Raw genomic sequence first — 15,930 nt, 5'->3', positions numbered from 1 at the left:
CCTGTTCCAGATCCAGAATGATGAAACTCCTCTTTGTTTATTACCTCACTGCCACTGTGCGAGAAGGTATATTAAGATTGTTTTCCCTTTATTTGTTCTATCATAAAACAAAGCAAATTGAGACTATTTTGGACACTGCTGTACAGTAACAAAAAAAACTAGGCAGTTTTATAGGGTATATCATACATACAGTTGTATATCACCTTCAATATTTAGCGGTAGTAATCTAGGTCAGAATACTGATAAAACACATGAAGTTAACAAGCCAAGTAAGCATCTTGACGATCTAGAAGATCGCCATATTTGTTAAGCCGGCTAAAATAAAAATATAACCATAATTATATGTTATTAATCCTTCTCTCTAGTTAAGAATTAGAGACTTGGCATAACTAAATTTGGTAGGCTCTGTAATCTGCTCACGACTGTGCTGCATTCGCTCCTCATAAAATGCTTCGCATCTTCTGGTGCCACACTACTCAGCATAAGCTGCTTTTCTGTAATTCATACATCACTTCTGTACAGGACCACTGCCATTTTGCATTTTCAAAAGCAACTATATGAAGTGATAGAACCTTCAGAAATGGAAAAAATGTGTCCTACTTTTAACTTAACAGAAAGTGGCATTTCATCTTATAGCCTTGCCGGTGCACTCGTTAGTGATGTGATGTGCCATGTAGGTTGAAGTTGTTTGCCTCAAGGATCAAGTGCCACTTCTCACCAAAAATGTAAGAAGATTTCACTTTGTGTTCGCTTCCTAATTCACAAGTAGTGCAGTTTTTGAATATCAGCTTTTCTGTCAAGCTAGAAGATGGTGATTCATGAAGTTAAACTTCATGTGTGGTTGTAACATTTATAAAGACAACTCCTGTGGAAAACATTTCTAAGGATTAAAAGGGAATTTATAGTCAAAACCAGACACATTGACTCCAAAATAGCTGTTTCCCATTCAGCAGCAAATAGACTGTTTTAGACAGATCTCTTCATTCTTCCTAAATTTCACTGAAATTTGGTGCAGAACAGAATTGGTTTTAGTGCAGAACAGAACTAGTTTTGAACTCTATGTTTTGTGGGCTGGAAAAAGTAAGTTTCTGCTTACCTGTGGTCAGGAAATATTTATCAGTTTGCCAGTTAAAAAATAGCAGTGAATGGTACACAGTGATTCATTTCTATATGTGAAGGTCTTCAAACAATTTAGCAATCTAGCATTCAGTGGTCACGTGTATTCAACATATTGAGTCATCTTACTTTATCTCACCCTCATACAAGCATAATAACAACAGTTATTCTGCATTTAATAGAATGGATCAGAACTACCTCAAAGTTGCTTGGTGTAATTAACCACCCAAGACAGAACTAAGTGCCAAGTTTGTGGGGAACTTCTGCGAGAAATCCTACGTGCAGGAGTACTTACTGCATAATCTCTAAGCTGGTAGTCCATTTTGGACAAACACTTATGCAAACTTTTCAAATTAAATATCCAGAAACATCAGTAAATATAACATAAAAAATGCCCTAACCAGTCCTCCAGAGAAAGGAGTTAATTTTAATAATAGAACTATCACGTCACAGAACCAAATCCACTTTTTAGGTATTTTGAAATATTGCAGTTGTTAAGAGGTATGCAAATGTATTCAGGGGATGTGAAGGATGACTTTTGGACTTTGATTAGTGTAATTTTGAGGGCAAGAGGAAAAGGAATGACAGAGTTGACTCCGTATTAATATAATTCTTCTACTACCAGAAAATTCTACGGTCACAACATAGATGATACCCGGAACAAACCAGAGAAGGTAAAGATCTTCTCAGCCTCTGCTTATGACCAGAGACAAGCAAACGCATAGCCGACAAAGGGCACTCGATAACTTTCTCTGGGGTCTTTAAAACCTTCATCATAGTATTACAGATAACAAGGCTTAGAGATGCTACTCTTGCTGAAAAGCATCTTCAACAGTTATTAAAATTATGGCAGTTACGGGACTGTGCTGTTTGTATGTCAGGCATTGCAGGGGACTTCTCACCCAGAAAACCCCCAGGTTTACAGGAATTTGACAGAACAGCCCAGCTATTAGCACAGCCTTCACCTGCCATTTTGTATCTGTTTAAGAGGGGTAGGTATGTGCTTAGGAAAAAAAAAATAAATAGGGAATGCTTGAGAGGATCAGTAAAGATTGATCTCTTTGAGGTGTGAAATGAAGAAAAAATTCTAGCAAGTACAAAACTTGTGTGTATTTCGAGCTAATACTTTAGACAAATCCCTTAAAAGAAATTTCTTACTTTGAATCATGTACTGGACTCACTGTTGGTTTGTTTTTTTTTTTTAACACTAGAAAGTTGCCTCAGAAGATAAAAAAATGATAGTTGTTTATTAGAGTATCATAAAAATGAATGTTGTCCAACAAATGATATAGTTATTTCTTTACAAAGACAAAACCCCATAAAATTAGAAAGGTTTCTATGATTAAGAGAGAACAATGCAAATATTTAACAAATATATGTCTTCCTCTATCAAGTGCAAGCCAAATATACGACAATGTGCTTAGGAATAAAAGGTGGAGATTAACTAAAATTTCTTCTGGCCTCAAATTCAATTTAATAGGTGTCTCATGAAGGTTAGACATCTTCAGAGGTTTTTTTTTAGGAGAAAAAAAAATCACTATAACTTGAATACATTCTACTTTTTTATATACTTCAAATCATTCTAGTAACCTAGGTGTCTGTTTGGTTTGGTTTTTTTTTGTTTGGTTGTTTTGTTTTTTTTTTTTTTTCTTTTTATTACATGGATTTTTATGCAAGGTTCTGTATGCATTTTAAGGTAGAAGGAGCACTATAAGAGTTTTAAAGAAATAATGACTAAAAATATACATAGGTATGTATTTAAGAAGAAAGAAGTTATTAACAGCAAATCAAATAAAGTAACAAAAGGAACACAGGGCAGGTCTCAGTTCATGAAGAACTACTTGTGTTTGCAGAAAGAAATTTTGTCTACAGCCATAGAACACTCCAGTAATGTCAGAACTCAGTGTCATGAGGTACAATGTTTTTTATTAATACAGAATTATTTAAAGTGTTTTTTCCTATTTAAAATAATTTAAATGAACTGTTTAAATCACTTGAATGAGCGAACATCGCTACTATAGTATCTGAAGTGGCAGTGACATTTGCCAGGGTGTGCACTGTTCTGCCACCATCATCGGAGCAAAATGTGATGGAGGAACAGAACCAAAGACCAAATTCTTTCAACAATTCAATATTCAGTTTACAATAATATCTGCCCCCATAAGTTTTTGGTTGTCACCTTTTTGACCTAATTGCAGAGGCACAACAGAATTAAATTCTGCAAGTTAAGCAAGATGGAGAAGAACTGTTGAAAAGTATTTCATGTCCTAACTTTAAGGCATGGAGCATTTACATGGTAATGTCTATATATGCTAATTTAATTAGTAAAATGAAGGTATTCTATACCCTACTACCCAGAGCAAGACTCACTACACGCACCAAAATATTACTTGATGCACTGCAAAGAAAATTATTTACTCAAAATTTCTTGTTGAAGAGTATGATTAATGTACTCATGAAACAAGTTCCCATACCAGTCCCACTTGCTGTATTAACTTTACTGAAGGAAGAAGCATCACACAGAGCTTGGCAAAAAAAAAGACAAAAAAAAAAAAAAAAGGGTCAAGTCTGTGGTTTTCTTATTTACCAAAAATCCCTTCCTGTATCATCAATGAAGGCTTCTACTGCATCTGTGTCAAGTATGCAAGCTAAGAAAAGATGCAAAAAAAAAAAAAAAAAGCTGGCTAATTACAACAACAAAAACAAAAACCAAAACAACAAAAAACCCCCAACCAACCAACCAACAGCAAAAACCCCCCACCACAGTGGAAGAGGAAAATATGCTTGACCTTTATCCTGCCTTCCTAGATGCTTTACTATAAAAACAAAAAATCCACTTATTTAACAGGTCACATTATGTTTAGGTTACCTTGGAGAAATAATGCTCCTGGATAGAAGCAAACCAAGGTAGTTATAAAAAGCGTTATGAAAACTTTTAAGCAAGCAAACAAAAAAACAGTTTCATCATCACATATTCCCATCTCCTGGTTTTTCAATAAAATACAGGAAGTTGTATTTAAAGGAGTATGAACATCATACACATTGATTTGATGAGTCTGAGCTTAAAACAGGGCCTGAAGACATCATAGCAGGCATTCCCTTACTGTGCTGTCAGAAAAAGATGCAATTTCTTACTGTATGAGTACTGCCTCCTCTGATTGACTGTTGTGCATGTAAGTTTGAGTCTCTGATGGTTGAAATCAGTATTGCAAGAAATTTTACTTTTGTTTTTAAATTATTGTTGTATGTAAAGCAAAAGTCTTTCCTTTCAGAAGCAGCATTTAGAATAACGGAATTTCTCTCTCTTCTGTTTTGACACTACGACTGACTGTCATAGTAGAGAGAGCACAGTGAAGCCTCCCATGGCATTGCCCCTCTTTGTCAACCCATTCTAGGTTGTATGACTGAGGGAAAGACTTCAGAGAGCCAGAAACTTGTGTCTGACGCTTTACACAAAAAGAACTATTTTGGAAAAAATCTTTTAATGTTAGCAGGTATCTTCCGTTTCATATTTTATAATCAAGAAGCCGAAAGTTAAACCCATTTTTTTAACTGAATCTCTAAAGTGAAAACCTTTGAAAATAAAATGCCTGATCTCACATATCCCATTGGCAATCCACAGTTTTTATTACCTGCTGGTAGCACAGAACATTTTTTTTTTCGCACTGCTTACTACCAGCCTGGACTGCTCCTGCACACACTAGAATGAACTTTCAAAGAGCTGGCCAATATTAGTTGTGGTAAAAGTTACATTTCAGGCAAATTCTTTAAAAACATAATCCATCTCTATGTGTCTACTTTCACATGTTCACAGTAATTTACAGTATTTTCAACTATACAATCATTATTTCCTTTAAAAGAAGGATGAATGGGAATACCTTCTTAAAATTGTGTGCCAAAATTAGGGTTTTGCTTGAAAGAAATAAGCAGAGCTGCTCAACTTCTGTGAGTTGATTTGAAAAACCAACTATGAGGGATTTGCAAAACAGTTCCTACCCTAATGCGAAGCCCTATAAGAATAAACCCTTAGAGTACATAAATAATAGTCTGGAATGTAATTAGAAACTTTGAAGTTGAATGCAAATGCATTTTCCTTCCTTTTCATTCTAGTAAGGTTTCATATAAGGAGCCTACCACTGAATCAGAAATAAACTTCTCTTTACCCTTCAGTAAATTAGACAATCGAAAATATTTTAAAATACTGGAGAAGGAATGCATTAGGTCTAATCCCAAATGCACACAAAGCAAAATATGCTCAAAGTAACTGATAATCCTAGAAGGTAAAAAGAAAAATGGTGTTAAAAGGTGTGATAGTATCAGGGTACCTACAGTTACTTTGAACCTTACAACTTTAACAGAGTGAGCTTTGCATAATACCCTATAAAAAACAGCCTTCATTCTTTTGGAAAAAGTCACAAGAATATACTTTCAATGCCACATAAAATAAACAGGAAATCTAGATAATATCCTGGAAACTACTAGTTATCAAGAGAATTTCATTTGGCAACTATGTACCTATAAGGTTTAAGATAACAGAATTCTGCTACCAATAGCCAGCCCTGTTAGGACTGTAGTTCTTCATATTAGCATCTTTTAGATTAAACTGGGTCTATATCAGTAACCTTATTTTACAGTATTCTATTATTTACTATACTTGTTAACCCCTCTGAAATATGTATTTCATTAATCTACATGTACCAGTACACACAATACCAGCAATGTATAATGTGACAATTTGGAAAATTCAAACTGTCCACTGATGGATCACCTTTCTTTCTAAAAGAAGTACCCTAAACAGGAAAATTTCTCCCTTAGTTATGCAAAAAACACATCAAAAGCTGAATACAAAGATTAGGCTTCACAGGTAAAATTCTCTTTGGGATATTCAATTGAAGATACTCAAATCATTTATTAAAGAGTCTTGTATATTGTTTTATTTTTGATTAGTGAAATTTGTAACCCTAGATTTATCATGTGCAACATACAAACTCCTGATTTTCAAGGGTCCCAAATAAATGAAAAATTCACACAATTTTCTTCAAAGCTTTGTTGCGTAATGTGACTTTTGTTTGTACTACAGAAAATGCACCTTGTGCACTAAAAATGTCTCTCAGGAGCCAGCTAGTTATTACATTTCTGAGCTAGCAAAAAAACTCGACATAATAACTTACAGACACCCTGAAAGAAGACCTTCATCAGTTGTCTTTCTGACTTTTTCCTATTACTATAGTCATTTGAAGTGACATCAGAGATATTTATTTGCAGTAAGAACCCAAGCACTTGTGTCAAGTAGCACCATTTTCTATAAACTGTCGCTTTTAAGAGCTGTAAGTCTAGTTGGATACTGGCGTGCATGATTCAATGGGACAGAGCTCAGTACTCAGCAGGGCATGGAAATGCATTTAGAAAATAACAGAAGTCCAATTATGAACTATGAAAATATATAATCTCATTGAGTTAAACAGAAAAAGCCTGTGCTTAAAGTTAGGTAGACATGCTCAAATCTCTCATTTACTCAGTGAACAATAAAAGTACATCAGACAGTAAACATTTTAACCTGACAAGGTATTGTAAATACCGTTTCTTCTCTTTGGATATAGTCTCTTGCTTTCATAGTGCTGCTATGCATAGTGCTTTCATAGTACTTTCATAGTCAGTGGAAAAAATAAATGAAGTTATGGGCTACAATGTCAGGATATCTTTGGATTTACTGAATTCCTTCCAAAATGCCTTATGGATGGACTATTTAGTATTCATCACCATGCTCCTGTACAGCAACGGCTGTTAATCTTCTAAAATGTACAGAAAAGGGAAAAACATTAGCTCTACAAATAGGGTTATTTTGGCCTATCTTGTCATTTTTAGTAGATGAGCTGTAGAGCTTTCTACAGGGAAAAAAAATTAGTAGTTAACTGTAAATTAAACAGCTAAAGTAGGAATTTACTGTCTAGTGTATCTATGAATCAGTGAAACAAATTCACTTTTCTTTTCAAGGCCAGCACTAAGATGACATGTAGTCTGCATTATACAGTTGTATCATATAGTCGACATGCCCATGATGAACCCATAATTCAACAAGATCAGACTTAAGGTCCTGCACAAACAAGGAGTTAAATGTGCTTCTGAATATTCAGTCATTGCTGTTCCCCAGGAAAACAACCACCCCCTCCTAACCACCTCTTCCTATTTCACTCCCTTCAACCTCCCCTCCTTGTAGCCCAAAAACGAAAGAAAGTCGTAAGTATGGCAGGCAAGGGCAAGACTGAATTTTTGTCATTGCAATGTGGAGTTACTGAAATGATCTTAACAGCTCAGTGAGATAAATAGCACTGCCCTGGTTTTACACTTGTACAGAAGAGATGAGGATCTACCTCCCCTTTTGTTGTTTAACTGATTTTAACAAGAGGACCTGAGGAGGGGGAGAAAAGGGTTCCAACTACTTTCTGAAAAGGTATTTTTGAAGGGAAAATACTATCTTCAGAAGAGAAGAAAATTAAAAGCTTTTCCTCAAGTTTCCTTTCATTTCTTATCTTCCCAAAATATATATATACACAGTTTGTTCCAGGAAATGTCTGAAATGCTTTCTGGTAGCTTTTAAGTAAACATGAAAATCTCCTTTTGAGTTCAAAGAGTTTCAAATAATGATGGGGAAAGAGTTCTTGGTCTATAACACAGATGTAAACAAAGGTCAGGAATCACTCTCAATAATTAAAATGCATTATCGTTACTTTTGGACTTTCAGACTGCTATCACATAACCAAATTAGACTTGAGCAAAGCTCTAATGCATTTCCACAGCAGTCTTTTCCTGTACACTAAACCAAACAGAACTCAGTTACATTTCTCAGCTAGGAGCTAATGTTTCTGGGTACATGTTACTGTTGCAGTTTCATTTGTCAGTAAAGCCTTATTTACTTGCTTCCTGTTATTAATTATGGGAAACAGGATCTCTTCAAACTGCAGGAGAGGTTCTTTTATCTCCTGTCTAGACTTTTCAAGACAAATATTGATGAGCCCTTTAATGTTTGTGCAAAGACACAAACTGAGCAAAAAAACATTGTTACCTCAAACAGCTTAAGACTCCTTATCACACATTCACAAAAGAAAAGAAATCCTTTCAATCACTCGGGTTCCCATCCTTATTGTTAGTCACCGAAGTTAGGTTTTCTTTCATAGTTGGATACTTTTTTCATCTGTCACACTGATTAATTAACAGCTCACAGTATGAGCCCCAAGCTTAAATAGCCTACTGAAACGAAGAGGAGAATTCAACATTAATATTCCATAAAAAGCTGAAGACGAAAAATGTTTTCTTTAGTATGAAGAGATCTGTCCTCTAATAAGAAAAAAATTAACAAATTGGTTACATTATACAAGGAGATGAAAGCACAAGGTCTGAGAAGGAAGATTGCAGCAGAGGATTAGGACAAAAGTTAGAGATTACTTTAAATGTTTCCAATTAAGCTGGTGATTGGGAAGAACCAGGTCTTGAACAGCAACAAAACAAACACACAAAAAAAACACGCCAGTTTATCGACACACAATAAACAAGCCTATAAACACAGCTACCATTGGCTGTACAGGTATATGGGGGAAAGGCATGCAATTACATCAAATGGAGAGTTGCTAAAACCTTGAACCAAAAGCTGTGTTTAGACGAAACATTGGTAGTTTCTCCCCCTACACACCCCTTCCCCAAACTGTTACAGTCCAGCAATTATTTCAAGAGTTTAGCTTTCAACAGCTACGAGCTCTCCCCCTTTTCTAAGCCCCTCCAGTACTGCTGAGTGGACAAAAATTACAGATGCAAGAGAAGCTGACAAATGAGCGCAAGGCCCCTCCTCTCCAGTGCCTCGACAGCCAGAGCGCCTGCCAAAACATGCCTGAAAGCTAGTGAGGAGACAAAGACACAAAGATTCCATTTTCTCAGGGAAAAGAGATTTCATGTAGAAACTACCAGGGAGAAGAATTGCACACTAGCACGTGTGTCATTTCAAAAGCAGAGTAGGAACAAATGTTTCAAGAAAAATGAAATCATATTTGATTATTCAGTAAGCTCAACAAATGCTGTTTAACATATGGCTCTTTTTAAACTGCGAAGTGCTACAAGGGGTGGGAGGGAGGAAGCTTCCATAAAGCTAGAAAAAAAAAACATTTTCAGTCATAGAGAACCTCCAGTTCAAGACGATCCACGCTAAGAGTTCACCACTGTTGCTCTAAATCATCTCCTGATAATGTTGCAGTACACATGCAACCAAAGCAAAGTAAATCCAGCTTTTTCAGCTCAAATCTGTTTGAAAATGTTTACTATTAAAAGATTCTTCCCCCAGGGTGTCATTAATAAAGTTGCAATGAGTTTAAAACCCTGGCACCTAAGCACTTCCAAGTTTGCAAGCTTTTCATAGCAAGTTTACTACTTTTGGCTTGTTATGTTATCGTGACTGGCACCCATCACTGAGCTGGAACAGGTCTGCCTGTGAGCAGGGAGAGCAGGAGTGAGGTGAACACAGGCAAACAGAGTGGAAGGAAAAGCGAGAACATGATTTCTCTTTGAATCTGGTCAGAAAATTGGGAAAAAGTGAAACTGATTGTGGGAAGATTTGAGACAATCAAAGTTTCTCATTAATTTAAAAATAAAAAAGAATATTTACAACAACAGCAAATAAGATTAAAAATTATGAATTATTTAGAGTGATTCCAATCCATTAGGACTCAGTGGCAAAAGTAGCTGCTGTTAAAAATAACATGAGCTCCCACCAGACTGGGAATTGGGAAGCAGAGGTGTAAAATAGAGGCTTAGTCATCAGTAAGGTTTTCAAAACGCTCACCAATATACAGCATTCTTACAAACTCTCTGCTTTATAATAGCCCTTTTTTCTCTTATGTGAGGCTGTTTCTACATATCTGGTGGCAGAACCACTCTAATTCAGCCAAAGTCTTTCAGCAGAAACACTAATGCAGTATAAAAAAGAGACATAAGAAACATTACATAACAAAAGTACCAAAAATGTGATCGATGCCCTGAATTAACAGGTTTGCAATTGAGGATAAAACACAAATGCCGAGAGCTCTCTAGAGGAGGAGAGCATGGTGGGCAGGCAGAGTAGCGGGGCAGCTCCCCAGGCCACGAGGCTGCGACACACATCTCACTTCAAGCACATGAGCTGCCCACCAGCCCTCAGCCTTCCCTTCTGTCTGCTCCTGGAGCCTGCTCTGGTGATGGGCTTCGGAAAGAAAGGGCTGATAATCCTTTGAGTAACTACTAAAACCACATCACGAGATCAGCACTGATCGTTACTATACAGAAATTGGGATAGTCAAGAACAATATAAGAAAAAAACAAAGAGAAACAACCCTGTTTTCCTTTTTATACCTGAGGTGAAGGACAAGGAACACAAGAGCAAAAATTTACTATTATATATTTAGTTACAAGTTGACTTTTTTATTAAATTTGTATTTCATTAAATTTCTTCACATTCCTTTGTCTGATGCCACTATCCTCCTGTTTGCTAAGACCAGACATTTTTTAAGTCTTCATAGCCAGACAGTATCTAAATGCTTTATATTCTTTTTACACGTTTTACTGTCCAACTATCACTTAGCCTCTCCTCATCTCATGTTCCTGCTGCCACAAAATCCTCTCATCTGCTCTGATAAAATGCCATCCTTCTCATGCACAGCTATTCCCATTTGGTCTCCATTCTCAAGCAGACCAAACCACTATCACATTTTTGTTGTGCTAGCATAAAGGGATACTAAATGTTGGCTCACTACAGAGATGTGAAAAAAGTCTACATCTGCCAATTTGATCCTCTTACTGATACTTTTTTTTCTTCCAATTTTTATAAAGTGAATCCCAACCTTCCCATGTACTCCACCCACAGAAAGTAGAACTGCTGCACTTCAACATGTAGATCAGGAGTGATTTGATTGTCTGATTTCCAGAAATACTGCAAGAGAAGACTTAGTTCTGGAGTCAAATTCCAGAAGGACTAACAGTACAGATGTATTTAAAAATAATAATAATAATAATAATAAAATAAAAGGTCTACAGTTACTGACTAGGTGACAGATATCGAGCAGAGAATGAAATAAGAAACTGGATTTGTGAATAAGGAGTTACAAACATGCTTTATCTTATACAGCTGGTAAACTCATTCTTCAGGCTAACATTACAAAACAATCTTTTGAGAGAAAACTCAAATCATATCAGATTATAGAAACACTGCGGCAGTTGAAAAATATTGTCACTTGATTTCACGTATATAGTGGCCTCTTCCCTCACTCAGCTGACACTATCCCATTTGAATGCTTTTAAAGATTACTTCAAGATCAAATCCTAGAATTATTTTAGCCTATGAAAGCTGTTGAAACTTAAAATGAAATCTTGCATCTTTGTCTAATGCCTGTCATTGCAACCCACTACATTTTAATGACTGCATGTCCAGGCACCAGGTTTGAAAAGGAAGGAGACTTTTGTTTTAGTTGGCACTGGTACAGCATAGGTCTTTAGCATTAAATTTATTAGCATTAATGGGCATTATGTAATTAAAGCCCTATGCTTTAATTCCCTGAGGGATGTCAGCGTTTTTTTCTCATGTCCTATAAAGCAGACAAATAACAAATGTGAGATTTTTCAAAGCTATTCAAAGAATTCAAACTTACATGTTCCTCTATTAATCATAATGGAGAAGGTATAGCTGAAGGAAATAAGCCAGAGAGTTGTGGTCAATGGGGCAGAGTCTAGTTGGGGGCCTGTATCTAGTGGAGTGCCTCTGGGGTCGGTACTGGGACCAGTACTATTCAATATATTCATCAACGATTTGGATGAGGGAATGGAGTACACTGTCAGCGAGTTTTCTGATGACACAAAACTGAGAGGAGTGGCTGACACACCAGAAGGCTGTGCTGCTATCCAGCGAGACCTGGACAGGCTGGAGAGTTGGGCAGGGAAAAATTTAATGAAATATAACAAGGGCAAGGGTAGAGTCTTGCATCTGGGTAGGAACAACCCCAAGTTCCAGTACAAATTGGGGAACTACCTGTTAGAGAGCAGTGTAGAGGAAAGCGACCTGGGGGTCCTGGTGCACAGCAGGATGACCATGAGCCAGCACTGTGCCCTTGTGGCCAGGAAGGCCAATGACATCCTGGGGTGTATTAGAAGGGGGGTGCTTAGTAGGTCAAGAGAGGTTCTCCTCCCCCTCTACTCTGCCCTGGTGAGATCACACCTGGAGTATTGTGTCCAGTTCTGGGCTCCTCAGTTCAAGAAGGACAGGAAACTGCTTGGAGAGAGTCCAGCACAGGGCAATAAAGATGATTAAGGGAGTGGAGCATCTCCCTTACGAGGGAAGGCTGAGGGAGCTTGGAGGAGACTGAGGGGTGATGTCATTAATGTTTATAAATATGTAAAGGGTGATTGTCAGGAGGACAGAGCCAGGCTCATATCAGTGACAACCAATGATAGGACAAGGGGCAACAGGTACAAAATGGAACCCAGGAGGTTCCACTTAAATATGAGAAGAAACTTCTTCTCAGTACGGGTGACAAACACTGGAAGAGACTGCCCAGGGAGGCTGTGGAGTCTCCTTCTCTGGAGACATTCAAAACCCACCTCGACGCCTTCCTGTGTAACCTCATCTGCGTGTTCCTGCTCCGACAGGGGGATTGGACTGGATGATCTTTTGAGGTCCCTTCCAATCCCTAACATTCTGTGATTCTGTGTGAACAAGATGGATCCAAAATTCTCAAAATGTCTTCCACGAAACTACATGAAAATTACTTCTATGGACCATTCTTTTTAAGCATATGTTGTATAATTACAGTATTTTGCAGACCATGAGTTCTTTGAAAAGTAATCATTAGACCACTGGATAGAATAGATTTGAAAATATTTCTTTTTAGATTTAATATAGCATACTTCATTGGTACTAAGCTTATTCAGATGAACACATTTTAATAAAGAGGGTTTAAAACAAGGAACTCAAATATTTGTTACTTGAGTCCTGGCATTTTCAATCCCAAATGCCAAGAATTTTGAAGGCTTTGGGAATCCCATCACCTAACCCGCTGCACCCTGGGGACGGGGCATGGTCATTTATGTAGTTCCTTGAGTGCCTTCGGACATTGCAGGCTAAGGATGAAACAATTTCAAGAGCTATTGAAAAACTGAAGGATTTTTTGCAGATTTTATCAGGATTGATGCATGGTACCAATTGGGAACAGACTATTACCTAAGACCCATATTTGAGTATTTAAATGGGATTGTTTTTCTTTAAGATAGAAAATTAATTCAAAGCTACACTACAGAAAGGGACTGATGCACACAGGTTTAATATTTGAGTTTTCAGAGAAGGATCTTATCAACACTTATCTGCAGCACTGAGAGTAACCCTAGAGCTTATTTTCTGGGAAATTTCGATTGTTTTATGTGTCTGAATAGTCTCACAAGAACAGCAAACCAGAACAGCATGAAACGAAACACCACAGACATATGTATTTATGAAGTTTAAATTATTGAAAATATAAGGCTTATTCACAGTATTGTGTCTCAGTTTAATATTCTGAATAATCTAATTTCACTCAGAGCTAGCTTGAAGCACAACATATTTCATCTGAAAAATCCAAATGAAAGAATTAGTACAAAACCACTCAGACCTCTACAGTGTCACTAGCAATTTTTCCTTGGGTAATGTCAAGACCAATTATTGGCTGATCTACTGAGCATATACTAAGCTATAACACAAAATCTTTTATTTCTTTGTCTTCTAGACAAATCACCACAGAGCTGGAGACCAGCAAATGAAGTGAAAGGAGGGCAATTTGACCAACATCTTCTGTGTCGGTTACCCAGAAGTAGACGAAACATGTTATCGGGTCTCCAAGGTACCTCCCAGACATTAGCTGGTTGTGCCATACAATTAGTAATTGATTAAAATAAGCTGGTTTAAGATACTTGCAATGGTGAAAGCTACTAACTTCTACTACCTTCTACAGAAGGGTATACCTTCCCAGATTATGCTGCTTATTAACAACGTGCCACCTCAGCCAAATGATCAGGCAGCACAGTGGTCTTAGGTACAAGGAAAAGATCATTATGAAACTCCACCTGCCTCATTTGGACAAATCAAATAAGTATATCTGAACCACAGTTTGCACAGAAATATTTGAAGAGTAGTTTTCATCTCAGGTTCTTTGTGTCTTTCACGCCAAGCCCATAAGCCTTCTTCAAAATAAACACCACCACAGTGTAGAGACTGAATTAAACAGATGAGTTTTAAACAGCTAAGCATTTTTTTTTTCTAAGAACAGGACCTCAGGTAAACGATGCCTTCTAATACAGCACATGAAAATCTCAATTATAGAAATCATTATTCTAGGCACTATGTACCATTTTATACTCCCAGCAGGATGTTTTTCATCTCATCAAGAGTTTCCAAGGCTATTTAGTGTTTCTGTATAAGCAAAACATATTTAAAGGCTCCCAAAAAGATCTGCTAATTAAAAAAGCCTAGTCAAGTGGTCAGACAGACTGGAACTTGAGGATTATAGGTAAGAGGTATGAAATGAAGGCTTGGAAACTATAATTTCTCTTTCTGTGGTAGCAACAGAAGTAGTTGTTATAGACTGGGCAAATTAAAGACGTGGCTGTCTAAGCCAGCAGTCTGGAAACAAGACATTGCAAAAACATCACAGCAAGTCATCTGCACCTCACTTTTAAAAAGGCAGAAGCGCTGACCACTTCTTTTTTTCCTCTCTCTTCCTGTTATTCTTATCTGTCACAAATATCCTCCAGCTGGTACCCTTCCAGCCCTTGCTCACCAGTTCTAATTTCCCACCCCCATCTTGGGGAGTTAACAGCAATTCCCAGGACCGGGGACAAGTGCTCCATAGTGGGAGTTGTCAGCAAACAAGAAAGGACACTTCTAAAAGAAGAGCAGGTGAAATAACAGAGTTGCAGAGTTCTATTTTTTTTTTCCACATTTGGGAGTTGTTCCTCAAACATGTAAAAACAATCTTCCCATACTGAACGATATTTACTATTCCTTGAAAGCAGTTTCTTCAGCCCAGTAAAACCAGTATCCAGATATAGAAAGTTTGTCAATTAAAAACCAGGCAGACAGCCACCACATTTTTCAGATACGTTAGTTAAGTGTCTTGTAATTGACTATTTTCAGACAAAAAACTTTTCAATTTCTAGTCTGTTTCCCCTGAACCTTTTTACAAAAAGTTAAAAATCACTGTGCCATGAACTTCGACTATATATTGTTTTCTATATCAGATGTGATGAAGGATCTAACAATTATTGCAAAAACCAACAACAATAAACCACACCACCACACTCCAAACCAACCCTTTGTCTTCCTTGACAGCAGGTATGGACTTCCTATTAGAATTAGAAGAAACATTAGTTGCTTTGCTTAGACAGCTTTTAGGTCAAACAGCATTGCCAACCTAGAATTTGTCTCAATTTATAGTAATATGAATCTGTGGACTATTTTTGATCTCAGTTTATGCATCAGATGAACGAATATCACCCAATCTATTTCCCCTTTGTTTATTTGTACTCAAACCCATCATTTCAGATTTGTGGTAGATGCATTTTTTAAGAGCTGCCATTTCAATACTACTCTAACGATGTTAATAACGTTGCTGCATTGAAACATTGCATCCGATTTGAGGCACGCTCAAGCTCTTTGAAAGCAATTATTCATTAAATACATTTCAAAAAACGTTTATGAGATTCATAACAAATCTTTAACAGACACAAAATTTATACAGACAAATTAAGTGCCCCTTTTCTTATCAGAAATTAATT

At 36.9% G+C, this 15,930-nt stretch overlaps 1 long non-coding RNA gene across 9 annotated transcripts in view; it reads left to right on the top strand.

The window, feature by feature from the left end:
- Positions 1 to 15,930, top strand: part of LOC136103793 (uncharacterized) — a 63,989-nt gene that overhangs the window by 17,534 nt on the left and 30,525 nt on the right. For all 9 annotated transcript variants that reach the window (XR_011739760.1, XR_011739759.1, XR_011739755.1 and 6 more), the window contains exon 2: positions 13,884 to 13,997. This is a non-coding gene — a long non-coding RNA (uncharacterized lncRNA). The remainder of the gene's footprint in view (positions 1 to 13,883; positions 13,998 to 15,930) is intronic.

Source organism: Patagioenas fasciata, chromosome 6, assembly GCF_037038585.1.
Source record: "Patagioenas fasciata isolate bPatFas1 chromosome 6, bPatFas1.hap1, whole genome shotgun sequence".
NCBI lineage: Eukaryota > Metazoa > Chordata > Aves > Columbiformes > Columbidae > Patagioenas > Patagioenas fasciata.
Note: the sequence above shows the minus strand (reverse complement) of the source record. Positions and strands in the feature narration are given on the sequence as shown.